Source organism: Lampetra fluviatilis, chromosome 18 (assembly GCF_964198595.1).
Source record: "Lampetra fluviatilis chromosome 18, kcLamFluv1.1, whole genome shotgun sequence".
NCBI lineage: Eukaryota > Metazoa > Chordata > Hyperoartia > Petromyzontiformes > Petromyzontidae > Lampetra > Lampetra fluviatilis.
In genome coordinates, this window is record NC_136292.1 from 8,286,477 (window position 1) to 8,303,177 (window position 16,701).

Sequence of the window (16,701 nt, forward strand, 5' to 3'; positions counted from 1 at the left end):
CTGGACATGGCCCACAGAACACAACACACTGGACATGACCCACAGAACACAACACACTGTCCATGACCCACAGAACACAACACACTGGATATGGCCCACAGAGGACAACACACTCGAGATAGCTCACAGCAACGTGGATACTCGTCACGGCCGCTAAGTCCCTGACGGCCCTGGCGCGTTGTTACATTCGTGGAGTAACATCCAACATTTTATCTCCGGTGGTGCCGCTGACCCGAGGTTGATTTAATTTATTGAGAATCGGATTTCTTTAATCTTTCTTCTTCTCCTGACCCTGAATCTCTCGAAGGGGGCGACGCGCGCGGGAGCGGCCGTGACCAGCCTGTTGTTTAATTGTTGTTGATGTCGCTGCTGTGGCCGTGGCGAGCCGCTGGTGCGCCCGTTGGCGAACTCACCGCAGAGAGAAGGTCGGGGAGACGAGACGAGAGACGCGCGGAGGAGCGAGGGGCGCGGATCGGCGGAGTGCGGCCGGACGGACGAGAAGAAGGCGATTGAGCGCTTCCCTCCGTCCCTCTCTCTGCGTCACGCTCTGAACGAGGCGCGCAACTTCGTTAATTCTCTCCTGCAAATCCACGGGCTGCTCGGATTTCCTGAATGACGATGATGATGATGATGAGGAGAACGATGCTGCTGATGGTGATGATTGGGCACCTGAGCAGCGTAGTGGCTGCTGCTGCTGATGATGATGATGAAGAAGGCGATGATGCACGGGCGCGGAGCCGTGCTCGAGCGCGCATTCGGTGTGGGGGTGGAGATGTTGGTGTATCGTGGCAGAGGGGGCGGCGGTGGTGATGGTGATGGTAGTTAGTGATAGTGGTGTTCGTTGGTGATAGTGATGGCGATAGAGGAGGATAAAGAGGAGGAGGAGGAGGAGGAGGGGTGGCTGGCGACACCACGAAGGACGATGTTAACTTGCCGGTGTGTGGACACGGGCTGGAGTGACGGAGAGACCCTCATCGCTTCGCGTCCTCCTATCCGTCCGCAAGTGATGTCAGCCACAGCGAGCGCCAATCAGCGCAGCGGCTCGAGGTAGGGGTGGTGGTGGTGAGGTGTGTCCCTGTGTGTCCGTGTGTGTCTGTGCGCGCGGTGTGCACGCCTTGGTGGGGCGGGAGGGGGGGGGCTGCTGGGATTAATCCGGACTCGTGTTTGATTCGCATCAAATCCACGAGTCTCCCGGTCGCGCTTCGGCACCCGTCCGGGTCCCCGTATCGCCGCAGCCGCTAGCGGCACGCCACTCGATTCACTTCGCGTGTATTCATTAACTGCTGTGAATGAACGAGTCTTTGCCGCGCAGTGCTGTTTGTTGTGCGCATTCTACCACGGCGGCGGCGGCGGCTGCTGTTGTTGTTGTTGTTGTTCGTTTGTTTGTTCGCATCGGGACTGGGAGTTGGGAGCTCCGGGGATGTTCTGGCGGCGTCCGTTTTGTCTGGGCACGGTCGCATGCCCGAGGTTGTCGCTCGTATCGGCATCGCGCAAAAACTTTGTGCTTGGTGATCAGTCGCCCTGCTGCCGAGTGGGTGGGTGCCTTCTCGGCTCTGCTGCTGGCTGCTGTGTCGCTCTCCCGTGTGGGGTTTTCGGGTTTGTGCCGCGTGCCGTTCGGAACGATGTCCCGACGTTTCGCTTCACGTTCTGCGTGCGGTGGTGGGTGGGGGGGTGGGTGGGCAGCTTTGTCTGGAGTTTAAGGAGGAGAAGCTGCCACTCGGAACGTCGGACATCGTCAGTCTCTTGAAGGAACGCCGCGCGGTGCGACCCGCGACGCGGATTACAGCTTCGTGTCTCGGTCGACGATGATGCTGCTGCAGCAGCTGCTGCTGCTGCCACAGTGGTCGCGTGATGGTCAGCGAACTAGACTCGCAATCCAGAGTTTCGCGGGTTCGACTCCAGCTTTTATAGCGCGAACACATTTAATTGTTTTGTTTTAGAAAATTCATAATTATTACAATTGTGGTCGGCGTCTTCTCGACGCGCGCGTGCGTGTGCGCGTGTGTATGCTATGAATATGTATTCATATAAGCGTCGACTTTCCGCTCGGATTGGAGTCGCGAAGCCCGTGGTGGCACGGGCGGCGCGCGGTGCGGAGGAACCGCGACTCCGCGACTGCTTCCGTGGAGCCGCGGGGAGCGACATAAAAAACCAGCGCGACCATCGCGAATCTCGACGTGGTGCGCGTCGCCCGAGAACAGCGACGAAGACGAGAACGACGACGGCGGCGCGACACGCCGTGGCCGGCGCGTTAACGTGTGTTCGGATTTTCTTAAAATGGCAGTATTGGATTTCAGTTGTGCGCCGGGCTTTGTTCGCGCCCTGCGCTGTTCGCCCTAAAGTGGAAAATGGTCGGGCCCGGCTGAATGCCAGATTAGACCCTATTGCTATTCGGAGGTGGTGGGGGAGTAGGGGAGTGGAGGGGTGGGGGCTTTCGCTGAAAGGGTTGTGCAGTGAACGAGAAGGGATCAGCTCTGGTGATCGGAAAAAAACCTGGTGCGGTGGAGGAGGGGAAGGTGGTGGCTGCCGTGGCGAGGGGATGGAGGGGCCACGATTGTTCACCACCTTCAAAGCCCCCAACCCCCTCTACCCCCCTCGCAACGACCCCAGCAAGACCAACGCCCCCCCCCCCCCCCCCTCAATACGCGCTTTGCCGGTGCTGGCCCTGGCATGGGTGGTTGGGGAGGTTTGGTGGAGGTTGCGTCTGCCGAGGTGGGGGTGTTAGTTGGGTCCTGCCCCCCCCCCCCCCCCCAGTCTCTGAACCCCGCGGGCGAGGTCCTATTCCCATTCTGCGAGCCCCCCCCCCAGGTGAATGCGCTTCGGCCCGAAGCGCGCGGCCACCGACGGGCAAAGGCCGCGCCGTGCCGGCCCCGTATGTGGCCGCGGGCCTTTGTGTACGCGCGCCTCTTTTTTCCCCCGAGGGATTTTTTTTCCACCCTCCTTTTCTTTATTTAGTTCCCCTTTCTCTCTCTCTCTTCTCTCTCTCTCTCAGACGCCTTCCTTCAGCCGCGGCGGTTAATGCGCACCATCCCGCCTTTCTCGGCGCGACGCACGGGAAACCGAGCTAATGCGTCTTCACCCACACAAAGCGGTCCGCCACTCGTCCCCCGAGATGCCATCCGTGGTGCGGCCGTCCTCGACACGTGATGTGTACACGCCGCGTTTACACCACAACCGCCTTTGCAGAGGGGTCCTTTATCCAGCAGTGGATTGATTACGCCCGCCGCCGCCGCCGCTGCTGCTGCTGCTGATGATGATGATACATAGACTGCATTCGCTTCTGCCGTGCGGACTGGATCACCGCGGTGATTGATGCTGTCGAACTCCCCAGAACTCGCCCACAGGAAATTCACTCGCTCGTCGTCAGCGGTGGCGATGGACGAGATATTCATGCTTCTCTGACGCAAATTCTCGCGCGTAATAATATTAATAATGATAACCCCAAACGCTGTTGTCTTTACGATGGAGTAGCGCCTTAATGGGGTAGGGGTTGGAGTTCTTGTGAGACAAAACATAGCAATCTAAAATGATAACTCCAAGAGGTGTATCATCATAATTAACAAGCCATGGTCGACCCACTGCTGGATGGAGGCCTCCGAAAGCCTCCGCCACGGTTCACGATCCTGCGATGGAATAATCCAGCGAGTGAACATAATGATTCATCGCTCCATCTCCACGGCGGAGGGATTACTCTCGGACACATTCCATTCCACGGCTGCCACCCCTTTATGAATCTTGACCCTCGGTAATCAATCCCAATCCCCGTCTAGCGGGACGGATGGCGCGTTCGAGTGTCACAGCGAATTCCCCGTCTCCACGGCGAGTCCGTGGAGTTGTGACTCTTACGTTGCATCAAACCAAGCGTCGTCTCTCCCGACCCGTGCCGCGCGTCTCTTGCACACGAACCGCCGTGACCCACCGGCTCATCGCCTTCGTGGGAACGACGTTCAAGGAGGGTTGGTTGGAAAGCTGAAATTCGTCGCGAATAATTATCAACATCGCGAAGATGAAGAACGAAATTTGAGCGGTTCTTTTTGTTGTTGTTGTTGTTGTTGCGCCTCTCAGAAAGGAGGGCGCCGAGCTGAGTGAGTTCAGAAGCAAAGACGGCTCGCTCCAGAGTTCCACATCGGTTCGCCTGTTGCACACTCACTCAATACACGAACCCATCATCAGTGAACCGAGTAGCTTGCCTCCCGTTGAGTGAGACGCTAAAGCCGATAGAAAGCGGCCGGTTACGAGTACAAGCACACGAACATATGTTGCGTGATAACTGCCCAGGACATGCTGATAATTAGACATCTTTCGAATAATAATACGAATGTGTCATGATGCACGGCCCTTTATCAATCCACTGCTGAATGAAAGCCTGCACGCATCGTGTTGACCGTTTGGCCATACTTCACCGTGATGGTCAGACCGGGGCTGGCGGAACGCGACACAGTCAGGACCGGGTCACATTTCACTCGACACTCAATTTAAAACCCTGGCCGAGACTCGAACTCGGGTTTTTTGAGTTTGAAATGCCGTGCCCTCGCCGCTGCTCGGTCGCTCCCCCTGTTGCACTGCGTGAATGTTTATTCAAATCACACCAAACACACGCGGGTTGCCAGATTCGGCGGTGAAATCCGCATCGTCAAACAAACGCAGCATCAACAACGCTAACGGCAACGATTAACGCGCTGCCTGCGAACCGTTCAAAGAAGCACCAATGCGTCGCAGCGATTGAATGTATTTATTCATCATCAACATCATTAGCCATGGTCAATCCACTGCTAAAGGTCTCCCCGGACCGCTGCCGTCACCACCTCTCACGACCCCGCGATGTGACGACAATAACAACAACAACAGCAGCAGCAGCAGCAGTCCCACGCCGTTCGCTCTCATCGGCGGCGCAACACACGCGGCCAACTCGGGCGAGTTCCGTTGCGACGAGCGACGCTCCCCGTTGCGCCTCTGCAATACACAACACGATTTGTGTATCGCAATACACAACACACAACGAGTGCTGTGTGTATCGCTCGGTCTGCTGCCCCTGCCGCTTCCTCTGTCCTCCGACCGCTGTCCGCGCGTGACTAGCCCAGAGCCTCCGCGCGCTGCCGCTGCTGATAGAGAAGCACGTGGGGGTAGCAACACCGCGCGGGCGCTAACCCGGGTCGCCAAAGGTTAATATGATCTCCAAGGGCCGCTTTTTTTTCGTTTTGCAAATCATTCTTGCTGCAGCCGCAGTCGCGAGTCTGTTGACATTAATTGGGGAGGCGGGGGGGGGGGGATGGGTGGTGGGGGCGGTCTAACGCCTCTTCGCACGAAGCGGCCGCAGTAATCAGATTTCTCTCCTCCCGTACCCTTCCACTCCGCCTTTGTATCTCCCCGCTCGCAGGCGTTCGTTGCGTTAAAAGCGAAAGTGGATTTCCCGCCCATCATCCTGCCTCCAGCTTTGTTGAGCCGGTGGTGGAAATTCCACATTCCTATGGCTGAGACGAGTCTGGTTTAGACCACGTCACTCGTAATCCCCGTTGGTCTTTCTCTCTGAATGTATGTATGTTGTGCAGGGTCATTGCACGAAACGTTAGTCCCCGCTTGCTATGTATTTGTTTTAGCTGTCAGGCATTGTTAATAATGGAGGTGGATGGGTTTATGGTTTGGTTGTAATTTTACACCACTTCCAAAACAGCTCCCTAATTATAATGTCCGTACAGCATGATCATGGATATTACTATCCCGTGTGTATAGAACAATAGTGCACACATACACACACACCATCATTTACAGCCCCTTCGTGAAGCCACAACTGGATGAAGGTCTCCGTACGCCCTATAGCGGTCACGGGGAGGCTGTTTGACCATACTTCACCACGCTGGTCATTGCGGGTTCGTGACCGGTGGTGGTGCCCATGCAGGCCCCGGTCTAGACATCTCTCGCCGCTGATTTTAAATCCGTGGCCGGCACTCGAATTCAGGTCGCTCGGTTCGCAGCGCAGCGCAAGAACCACGCCACTGCACTACCACCGCCGCCACCGCCGCTCCACACGTGCTCCATGGTTATCTACAACCATGCGACAACCTCGCCCTCCCACTCGAGACACACACAGAGCGAGAGAGAGAGCGAGGGACAGAGAGAGAGGGGGAGACTTGTTGTCTGAAAGGAGAATCTTCGTCTGCTGCTGCTGCTACTACGACTGTGGTACCTATTTTTCGATTTAAAGCTTTCGTGACTGCAGGGATTCATCTTCTTGGTTTTTTCGGTAAGGTCACGTAGAATTGAAATAATAAAATAATACAAATAAAACATAATAAAATCATTCTCACGACGTTTCGGCCACAACGCAAGTAGCCGTCCTCAGGTGGAGAACAGGTCTGTCGAGGAGACAGAGGTCACGTGAGATGTAATTCCACCCAACCCCCCTCCGCGAGGAAGGACAATCGAACCCCACTCAGCGTCTCAATTGCGCGCTCTCAATGCTGGGCATCATCCCATCATCATCATCATTAGGCAGTGTCTATCCACCGCTGGATGAAGGCCTCTCCACGCGGTCCACCGCTGCTATGAGCATCTCACTTCGACACTCCGAGCTGACATCGCCGCTCCATCTCCGCGGCGGTTGCTCCTCGTGGACGCGTTCCCTCCTTTGGCTGCCATTCCGTTACCAGTCTCGTCCCTCGTCCCGTCTCGCGATGACTTCTCGTGGCCCAGGCCCGCGCTCGCCGTCACTGTCACAATGTTTCTCTGATTTGTCTTTTTTTTTGCAGATCCCTCTCGTTTTTTGTAACGAGAAATGCGCACAATGTGCGCAACTGTTGTGCACGTTGCCGCGTCTCCGTTTGAGGGAATCATATCAAACGCAGACAAAGATGCCCCGTATAGCCTTCGACAGTATGCTGGGGTAAGTGTTGTTAGCCACGGAGTGAGTGGCCAGACTCACACAATGACCGCCTCTTTAGCCGCAACGCTGTTATTTACGGCTGAGTCGACCTAGGGGGTATAGGATCGGTTCAGATATCCGTCAACGAGCGAGAATCGAACTCGCTTCGCCCGTACGCTCACCATTGCGCCACCGCTCCCCCCCCCCCCCCCCGTTCACAAGCGCGCATGTGAGAGTTACCAACGCAGTGCGAATCAAACTCAGTTCAACCGAACACCGAACTCCATTGGCCGATGGCTCGTGAACTCGAGTCTGACGCACACACGACTCGGCACACATGCACCTCGACCAACTCAGCCGTCACAAGCATCGGCCCAGAAGGCATATCATCATCAGCAGCAGCATCATCCATTCGCGTGCAACTCTGGAAAGTTGAACACGTGCTCAGGGAGGTTCGTGTTACGCTTGAATGGGTGCTCTCTAACAGCACTTGCCCAAACAGTCTGTTCAAGGCTATAATGATCGGGGAATGGGGGGTACCTTTGTATGTACCTCTATTTATTGACAAGGTGAAGGTTTGAGCTGTTGTTAAGATAAGGAGTTCGAAGGGCGTGGAGTGTTGGACGTGAATTCAGGGCACTTCTCTCATTGCGAGTAACATCTGCTAAGTACGCTCCTCATGCACGCGCGCACGGGCACGACCGCACTCCGTCTCCACGTGCCCGCAAGCCCCCGGGTTTTAGTCCGTCGCGCTCGCGGTTTTCTCGACCGGCGTGGATTGCCAGCTGCTGTTGGCGAGAGCACTCCGTGTATACACCACGGGACCCTGTGTGCACAACGCACGTCGCGGACACGTCGCGGACACATCGTGGGTCACGGTTCCAAGGCTCCATCCGGACCGCTCTCTCCGCATGGAAGACGCACACCGCTTCCATGCGGCGTCTTCAGGCGTGGCCGTAAACACACGCCGCCCCATAAACCCGCAACAGTGAATTATTGCACGGCGCGGAGTGGTGGTAACGGAGTAACGTGGAGTGTATACCCAACCAAACACACCGCATGTGCTAAGAATGTGGGTGATACCACGCGTCAGTCCGGCGCTCTTACATCTCTCGTAGAAAAAACAAAAACTTGGGGTGAAATGGTCTCATTCCTGCTGCGGAAATTATGGCTATGAACTTTGATTTAGATGGCGTTATTCTCACGCCCGTGGGTTGACACGCGCACAGACTGTGTGTCTGTGTGCATGGGTATTGTTCGGCCGGATAGAGGGGGCTAAGCGGGCGCGGCACGGGCTAGAAAGGAGATGGAGTGATGTGGAACAAGAGGATGTGGAGCTGAGTGGACTTGCCAAAGACCGGTACCAGCGGTGTCAAGATCGGCCTCTGTGTGAGGAGGCTCGTGAAGGACGCTGCTGGGCAGTTGGAGGCAGTCGCCCTCCAGCAACAACGTAGGGCAGAGGAGCGACGCTCACAACAACGAGTAGAGCGCCCGGCGGATAAAATTCAGAAAGTTAGCACAGTTGGGGGTACAGGTGGTGCATCGGCCAGCAGTCATCTCAGTCAGTCGACCCGTGGCACCTGCTGGGTCTGCCCCGTGACCTCCTGCCAGCGGGCGTTCGACACTTCACGTGGCCTCAACGTGCACATAGCCTGTGGCGAATGGCGGTTGTTGTTGTTGTTGTGTATTGGGGAGTTAGCGCCCTGCGGGACGAACCCGGCGACCCCAGTTCGATTGCCGCTCACGGCCATCGCCGCTGACAATTATAAAAAAAGCGGTCCTGGGCCTCCCCTACGTCGACTCAGCCACAAATGTGTACCTAGTGAGATGTGTAAACATCGCCACGAGGGAGACAAAGGCGGTCTGACTTGGTGCTGGCCACCCAGTCCCCTCGTGCGCTGTTCCGCCCCTTCATCGACACCGGGGCGTTGGGGGGGGTGGATTTTGCCTTTGTGCGTGCGTGAGTATTCTTAAATAACTGTGTATAGAATGAAGCAGATCTTTTAGGTGTGTATACACACACACACGCGCTCCGGATTTAATACGCTGTAGGCTCGTGACTCTGAGTGACGGATGGACGACCGAGTGATGTTAAACAAGGGCTACGAGACAGCTGACATTTGACAGAAGCATAATTGAGTTCATGCTGATAATTAGAACAAACATTCTCAGCACCTAATTTTCGACTTTGGGTCCCATAACTGGCGGAGGAGAAGTTTATTGTTTTCCCTCGGAGGGCGGGCAGGCTTCAGCCGCCTCGAGTTCCACATCGCGCCACGTATCCTGCCTCACACTCGTACACTCACACGCGCGCCGTCATCATCATCATCATCATCGGTGGACCGAGTAATTCGCCTCCCGTGGAGTGCGACGCTAAAGCCGGCAAAAGTGGACCAAGCCCCTCCACCGGGAACTAAAATCATCGCTGATGTATCCAGGAGAGGCACACTGAGTCGTGTGGCTCTTTCTCAAGAGGTTCCTGCTGCTGCTGCAATGGGAGTTTTATTTGTTTTTAAAGATGTTTTCGGCCGATGGATGCCGAGTTGTGTTTGTGCACAACGGGGGCAAACCCACGCTAAGTGGACTCAGCATTAATTCACACATTACATATATTCACACACACATGTAATTTCGGGCACTCGAATGCGCAGGTAATTACTGGAAACTTAGTAGCGAAGCCCACAAATACAATGTATGTCTCGCTGTCACAAATATACAAGTAAGCCTCATTTCGATTTGCGTTATTTATTTTACCGGGTAAGACCCCACTGAGCTATGCAGCACTTTTTTCAGAAGCGATCTGGCTATCACAAATGCTAGCTCAAACGAAGTGGCTTATCATCGTGTGGACATTTACAGCAGTAACCAACTACTCTAAACGCGCGGCGTTGATTCTAAATGTGGAGGGAAAACCCGGAGAACTTGGAGAAAAAAATCCACGCGACCACAAGGAGAGCATGCAAACTACACATATACAGCAGGCGTCAGGGTCTGGATCGAACCCACGTCACATCAGCATAGTGGCCTTCTGGACCAACGCGTTTCCAGCAACCAAACCCACGACCGGCTTCGACTTTGCTGAGTCTCGTCAGCAGGGTGTGGCCGGTCAAAACAAATGCGACGCGATCGCTCCTGCAGTCGTGGTGTGCAGGAGGAAGACGTGGACCCTCGCAAAAACTCACCCACGGTCCGACACCAACACACCTGCTCAGTCGTTCACTCACTCAGTCATTCACCAACTCAGTCGCTCACCAACTCAATCGTTCATCCACTCAGTCGTTCACCCACTCAGTCGCTCACCAACTCAGTCGTTCACCCACTCAGTCGTTCATCAATTCAGTCGTCCATCCACTCAGTCGTTCATCCACTCAGTCGTTCATCCACTCAGTCGCTCACCAACTCAGTCGTTCACCCACTCAGTCATTCGTCCACTCAGTCATTCATCCACTCAGTCGTTCATCCACTCAGTCGCTCACCAACTCAGTCCTTCACCCACTCAGTCGATCACCAACTTAGTCGCTCAACCACTCCCCCAAAAACCCGCACGCCTCGGGCCCCACGCACTGTTGCCAACACCACCGCACGTGTGCCCACCGCACGTATGTCCCCATCGCACGTGTGTGCCCACCGCACGTGTGTTCCCGCCGCACGCACCAACGTCAACGAACGCAGCCGCTACTTGCACGGTCGCGCGCACGAGACCACGGGCCGCGCTGTGCGCCCCACTAAGCCGCGTATCCGAGACCCCCCCACGCGCAGCGCACGAACCCAGGCACACGCTGCGCCCCGCGGATGTAGCCTCGCGCGCGCGTACCCATCAGGTACCCGTCCGTGTACGCCCCCGAGGACCCAGGCGCACGGACGTGAATTACGCACTCGACCGTACACGCGGAACTTACATCACCACCACCAGCATCACCCTAGAAGGCGACGATAGCTCACGAATTTCTGGTCGCATTTATCGCTGTGCGTGTACACGTGCACACACACACATATATATATACACAAAGATCCCCCGTATAGCCTTAACAGACTGTAGGGGCAAGTGCTGTTAGCGAGCACCTATGAAGGCCAGAACGGTACACGAGGGGGTGGGTGGCCAGCACCACGCCCGACCGCCTTTGTCTCCCCAGTGGCGATGTTTACACACCGCACCGGGTACTCATTTGAGGCTGAGTCGACCTAGGGGAGGCCCGGGACCGGTTCAGATAATCGTCAATGGTGTTGGCCGTGAACGGGAATCGAACCTGGGTCGCCGGATTCATAGCGCAGCGCGCTAACCGCTACACTACACTACTATATATATATACACACACACATATACACACACACATATACATACACACACAGTATATAGTGGGGAGCGGTAGTGTAGTGGTTAGCAAGCCGCGCTACGATCCCGGCGGCCCCAGTTCGATTACCGATAATAACAACCCGTGACGATTATCTGAAGCTGAGTACAGTATTAGGAGCCGTGTGTGTAAACATTGACAGGAGGGAGACAAAGGCGGCCGGGCGTGGTGCTGGCCACTTGCCGCCTCGCGTGCCGTTCTCTCTCAGAGCACTTGGCCCAAGTCTGTGTGGTCTATGCGGGGGATGGGGGAGGGGTGGGTGTTTGTTTTTGTGTAGATAGATAGAAAGATGCAGTGGATGCGCGCCCACGGTGTGAGCGTCGCGCCTATAGGTCGCCTGTGCGCGGCCGTGCGAACGCGCTCTTGTGTCGAACGTCGTGTGAACGTCGCGTGAACGTCGAGCACCAATACGCGCGTGCATTACCCCCGTTATTAATTACGAGAGATAGAGAGAGAGAGACTTCGAATCGCGGCTGTCAAAGTGCGCGCCGAGTTCGTGCGACGAACAACAGCGACTCGTTAACTCCATCACCATCATGATGATGATGATGATCGTCATCATCATCACAACCGTTATGATGATAATGATCATCGGCATTATCCTACCGAGCGATCACGTGAGCGCAGGAATGATCTCCTGCTCTCCGTAACATATCCACACACGTGTGCTGTGTGCTGTGTTTTCATGCGTAACGAGACATCACCGATTGCGCGTGCGTGCGTGCGCGTGCGTATGGCACTGTGTAAGTGTATCTGCATGTGTGTCCGCGTGTCTGTGTGTTCTACGTGTATATGTATGCTTGCGTAAAAGTATATGTGCTTGAATGTGCGCACATGAATGTGCGGATGTTTCTGCGCGCATGCGTGTGTGTGTGTCTGCGACAGTGAGTGTCCGTGATGGTGTGTGTGTGTGTGTGATTATGCCGTTGTATGTTTTAACGGGTGCGTCTGTACGTCATCGTGCACGCGTGCCGGTGTGTATTTGTGCGCGTGTATGTATGGGCATGTGTGTGTGTGTTCAGTGACTCACCACTCACCCACAGCTGCAACCGAGGTATCACAGCCGAACTTTTTCAACTTTACCATGTGTGCGTGGTGTGTGTGTGCGCGTATGTGCGTCTGTGTGTGCGTGTGTATGTGTCTGTATGTGCGCGTGTGTTGTCCTTGTATGTCTGTAAAGGCGGCTCGTGTCTTGTGTAGGCCTTCATCGGTGCTCGCTAACAGCACGTGTTCCAAGTCTCTTGAAGGCTATACGGGAGATCTTTGTTTTTGTATGTCTCTGTGCGCTCGCGCGTGTGTGCGCGTGCGTCTCTGTGTGTGTCACTGTGTGTGTGTGTCACTGTGTGTGCCACTGTGTGTGTGTCACCGTGTATACCTCCACGTGTGCACTTCACTCCGCCACCCACATCCACCAGGAGGGGATGAACACGGGCTGCTGCTGTTGCTGTTGCTGCTGTTGCTGCTGTTGCCGGACACTTGATCTGGGTGCGTGGCTGCTATCGAAGCGCGTTGTGCACGAGCGGTACTACAATTACGATGATTCGCTGATGTCGACGCGAAGGCAGATGCTGCCCTGGCCGGACGCGGCGCTGATGGAATCCGGAGTGACGCGGCGAACAAATGAATTCATCACCGCAAATTGAGTGGGCATCTCTCGCCGGACCGAGAGCCTTCTGCTGCCGCACGGTGACTGGCTGGCTAGAGACGGTCACCGGCGGCTGGTCTAGCGGTAGCAATAAAAAAAAGATACATATATATGTGTAGAGAGAGAGGGAGCGGTGGGGAGAGCCCGGAGAGAGGGGGAGCCAGCGAGTGAGAGAGAGAGACAGATCCCCCCTACAACATGCAGCGTCTAATATCCGGAGCATAATCCTGCACCCATTCCGCTGGATTCGGCTGCAAGATTCAATATCTATTAAAGGATTACACAAACAAATATAACAACAACAACAAGAACGCGATGCGTTCATCGGCGAGGTCCGCGGAGGAAGCGTCGGGAGTCGAGGGGTGTGCAGCGAAGAATGTTTCACGCGCGTGCGTGAATGTATGCGCGCGCGTACGTGTGTGTGTGTGCACGTGTCTTCAGCGTGTGTACGTGTGTGTGTGTAGTGTAAGGGGAGCGGTAGTGTAGCGGTTAGTGCGCTGCGCTACGAACCGGGTGACCTGAGTTGGATTCCCGCTCAGGGCCAACATCAGTGACGATTATTTGAATCGGTCCTGGACCTCCCCTAGGTCGATTCAGCCTCGAATGAGTACCTGGTGCGGTGTGTAAAAACATCGCCACTGGAAAGACAAAGGCGGCTGAGCGTGGTGCTGGCCACCCACCCACTTGTGTGCCGTTCTGGCCTTCATAGGTGCTCGCTAACAGCACTTGCCCCTACAGTCTGTTAAGGCTATACGGGGAATATTTGTCTTTGTAGCGGTGAGCGCCCTACGCTACGAACCCAGCGGTCCGAGTTGGATTCTCGCTCACGATCTATAAACAGTGGCAAATATTTGAACAGGTCCTGGTCAACCCCTTGGTTGACTCAGCCTTATAAGAGTACCTGGTGCGGTGCGTAAAGGTCACCACTGGGGAGACAAAGGCGGCCGGGAGTGGTGAAAAAAACTCCACTCCTCGTGTGCCGTTTCGGCTTTCACAGATGCTCGCTAGCAACACTTTCCCCAACAGTCTGTTAGGGATATCCATGGGATATTTGCCTTGGTGTGTGCGTCTGTTTATGTACGCGTGTGTGTGCGCGTATCTCTGTCTCTGTGTGTTTGTGTGTGCATTTGTCCGTGTGTGACTTTCTGTGCGTCCTCTGCTCGTGTCCGTGTATGTGCGCGTCTGCGTTTGTTTACGTTAGTGCTTATGCACGTGTGTGCATGCGTGAGTGTGCCGTGCCCGTGTTGACGTGTGTAGTGGGGTAGGGAATTGCGCTGCGAACCCGGTGACCTGACTTCTGCATCGCTTCTGGGCCTCCACTAGGTAGGCTCGGACTTAAATGAGTACCTGAAGCAGTGTGCAAACATCAGCGCCGTGGCGGACAAAGGCGGTCGGGCGGGGTTCTGGCCACACTGCCCCTTTCCCCCGTGGGTCGTGCTGGCTTTCATAGGCGCTCGCTAATCGCACTTGCCCCAACAACCTGCGTTGCCTACACGGGGGATCTTTGTCTGTGTCTTGTCGGGAACCGAACCGGTGCTCAAGTACGGTGCGAGAGTACAGGAGGCCACGAGGCAGTCGCCCCTCTATGATGAAAAAGGGCCATTATCCGAAACGTCGCACATCCTTCCTAATGCCACAGTGTGATTACGGAATGCGTTGTGCGGCATGAAGGTTGGAGACCCGATCGTTGTGATTGTGATCATTGTGATTGTTGTTGTGATTATGATCATTGTGACTGTCGTTGTGATTATGATCATTGTGATTGTTGTTGTGATTATGATCATTGTGACTGTCGTTGTGATTGTGACCATTATTACTGGTTGTGATTGTGATCATTGTGATTGTTGTTGCGATTGTGGTCAATGTCACTGTTGTGATTGTGACCACTGTGAATATTGTTGTGATTGCCATCACTGTGACTGCCATCGTGAACATCGCGACTGCTGTTGTGATCGTGACATTTGTTGTGATCATCGTGACCGTTGTTGTGATCATCGCCACTGTTGTTGTGATTGTAGCGCGCGCGTGATCCGCGCGCTGTGCCCGCGGAATCCGTGCAGGGTGTCTCGCGCTGACGCAACGCCGCGGGCAGTGTTGGGAGAGGGGCTGTGAGCTCGAGAGTTAAGGGAGGGGGGCGCCGGGCAGCGGGCAAACCCAGGGAGGGAGCGGGGAGAGACGGGGAGGGAGCCGGGAGGGGGCCGGGAGAGACGGGGAGGGAGCGGGGAGGGAGCCGGAGAGACGGGGAGTCGCGGTGGCTGCTTCGGGAGGAGCTCGCAAGGTACGAATCCCCCCCATGCCCCGGGCAAACGCAGCCACCGCTCCGGTCTGCCCCGCAAGTTGTTGGGTGGCGGTGAGCGCTGCGCTGCGCTACGACACCGAACCGGTCCTGGGCCTCCCCTGGGTCGACTCAGCCTCAAATGAGTACCTGGTGCGGTGTGTAAACATCGCCACTGGGGAGACAAAGGCGGTCGGGCGTGGTGTTGGTCACCCACCTCCGCATAGGTGCTCGCTCACAATATTTTCCCCAAAAAGGTTTGTTTAGGCTAGAGGGGGGGGGGGGGGTCATTGTCGTTGTGCTTTCATTTATAGCCCCCAGGTCGATCCACTGCTGGATTAAGGCCTCCCTCGCGCCGTCTCGTTCATCATGGGGGTTGTCTGAGCACGCGCGGGTCGGTGGAGGAGAGGGGGGCAGCCGGGTTCACTCATCGCTGATGTTCGCCGTGACCGGGATTCCAACTTAGCTTGCCGGGGCCAGAGGGCAGTGCGCTAACCGCTGCGCCACCGCTCCACCACGGTGGGTCCCATCGATGAGTGGAGGATGCTGCTGCGATGCGCGCTTGCGAGGTGTGCAGAGTTGCTTCTGCCAATCCACTGCTGGATTAAGGCCTCCCCACGTCTTGAGGGGGAGGGGGGGGGCGAAGGCGAGCATAGACAGATGAGCACAGCGGTACAGTACAATAGATGATACTGCACTGCCATCCGCTGGCAGCCACTGCTTCAAAGACAAAGATCTCCCGTATAGCCTGTAACAGACTGTCGGGGCAAGTGCTGTTCGCGAGCACCTGTGATGGAGCTCCGAGCTCGCCTCTGCGAAACCTGGCAGGCGCGCGAAGGGCACCGCTCCTCCACTCACGCAGCCTCTCCAGGCTCACAGCCTGCTTAGCTTCCCAAGATGGAACGGGATGGGGCGCATTCCGGTGAGGTTTGCTCATGGGCTGAGTGGCCACGCATAGCCACACAACTCCGCGTGTGCGTGGTGTGTCCGTCTGCCTTTGATGTCTTTGCACTCGGGCAGAGTGTGCGCCGTATTGACTCTGCACGGGCTGATAACATGCAGATATGCATACACACGTGCAGGATATACAGTACGTACATGCTCTTGTACGTGTATGCGCACAAACACGAATATGCACAGTCTCCATAACAATGATAACAATTGCAGACCTTTGTCAATCCGCTACTGGTGATCGCCTACCCACGCAGGGTGAGGGACGGGGGCTGTTTGACCATACTTCACCACGCCGGGAAGTGAGAGTTGGTGGTCTGGGACCTGTTTTGATATCGCTTGCTGCTGCTGCTGATGTTACCCGTGGCCAGGAGTCGAACTCGGGTGGCCGAGGTCAGCGCACTAACTGCGCCACTGACCCACCCCGTAGTATTATTGTGGGAGTAAACATTATTTATACAATTAGCCACGAGTCTCAACGACAGCGCTTAATGAGGTTTTTTTAATTACACAAATATACCAACGTCATTTTTGTATGCACGCATAGCCTACTCACTGCAGTTAAGTACATGTACATACATACACTGCACAGATGCACACACAGTATAACACACCTATC

At 55.6% G+C, this 16,701-nt stretch overlaps 2 protein-coding genes across 6 annotated transcripts in view; one reads left to right on the top strand and one right to left on the bottom strand.

Annotated features, from left to right (window-relative positions):
- LOC144937192 (homeobox protein otx5-A-like) overlaps positions 1-16,701 on the bottom strand; it is a 54,225-nt gene that overhangs the window by 35,840 nt on the left and 1,684 nt on the right. Inside the window, exons 1-2 of one of the 3 annotated variants that reach the window (XM_078864526.1) lie at positions 935-1,017; positions 414-547 (exon numbers count right to left, since the gene is read on the bottom strand). The exons of 1 other annotated variant lie outside the window; for it this stretch is intronic. The gene's annotated coding sequence lies outside the window, so the exon portion shown is untranslated. Of the gene's footprint in view, positions 1-413; positions 548-934; positions 1,018-12,586; positions 13,106-16,701 lie in introns of those variants that run through there. One more of the 3 variants, XM_078864527.1, reaches the window with a different exon arrangement.
- LOC144937189 (uncharacterized) overlaps positions 971-16,701 on the top strand; it is a 145,592-nt gene continuing 129,861 nt past the window's right edge. Inside the window, exon 1 of one of the 3 annotated variants that reach the window (XR_013637586.1) lies at positions 971-1,047. The gene's annotated coding sequence lies outside the window, so the exon portion shown is untranslated. Of the gene's footprint in view, positions 1,048-14,764; positions 15,135-16,024; positions 16,054-16,701 lie in introns of those variants that run through there. The other 2 variants (XR_013637582.1, XR_013637587.1) reach the window with 2 other exon arrangements.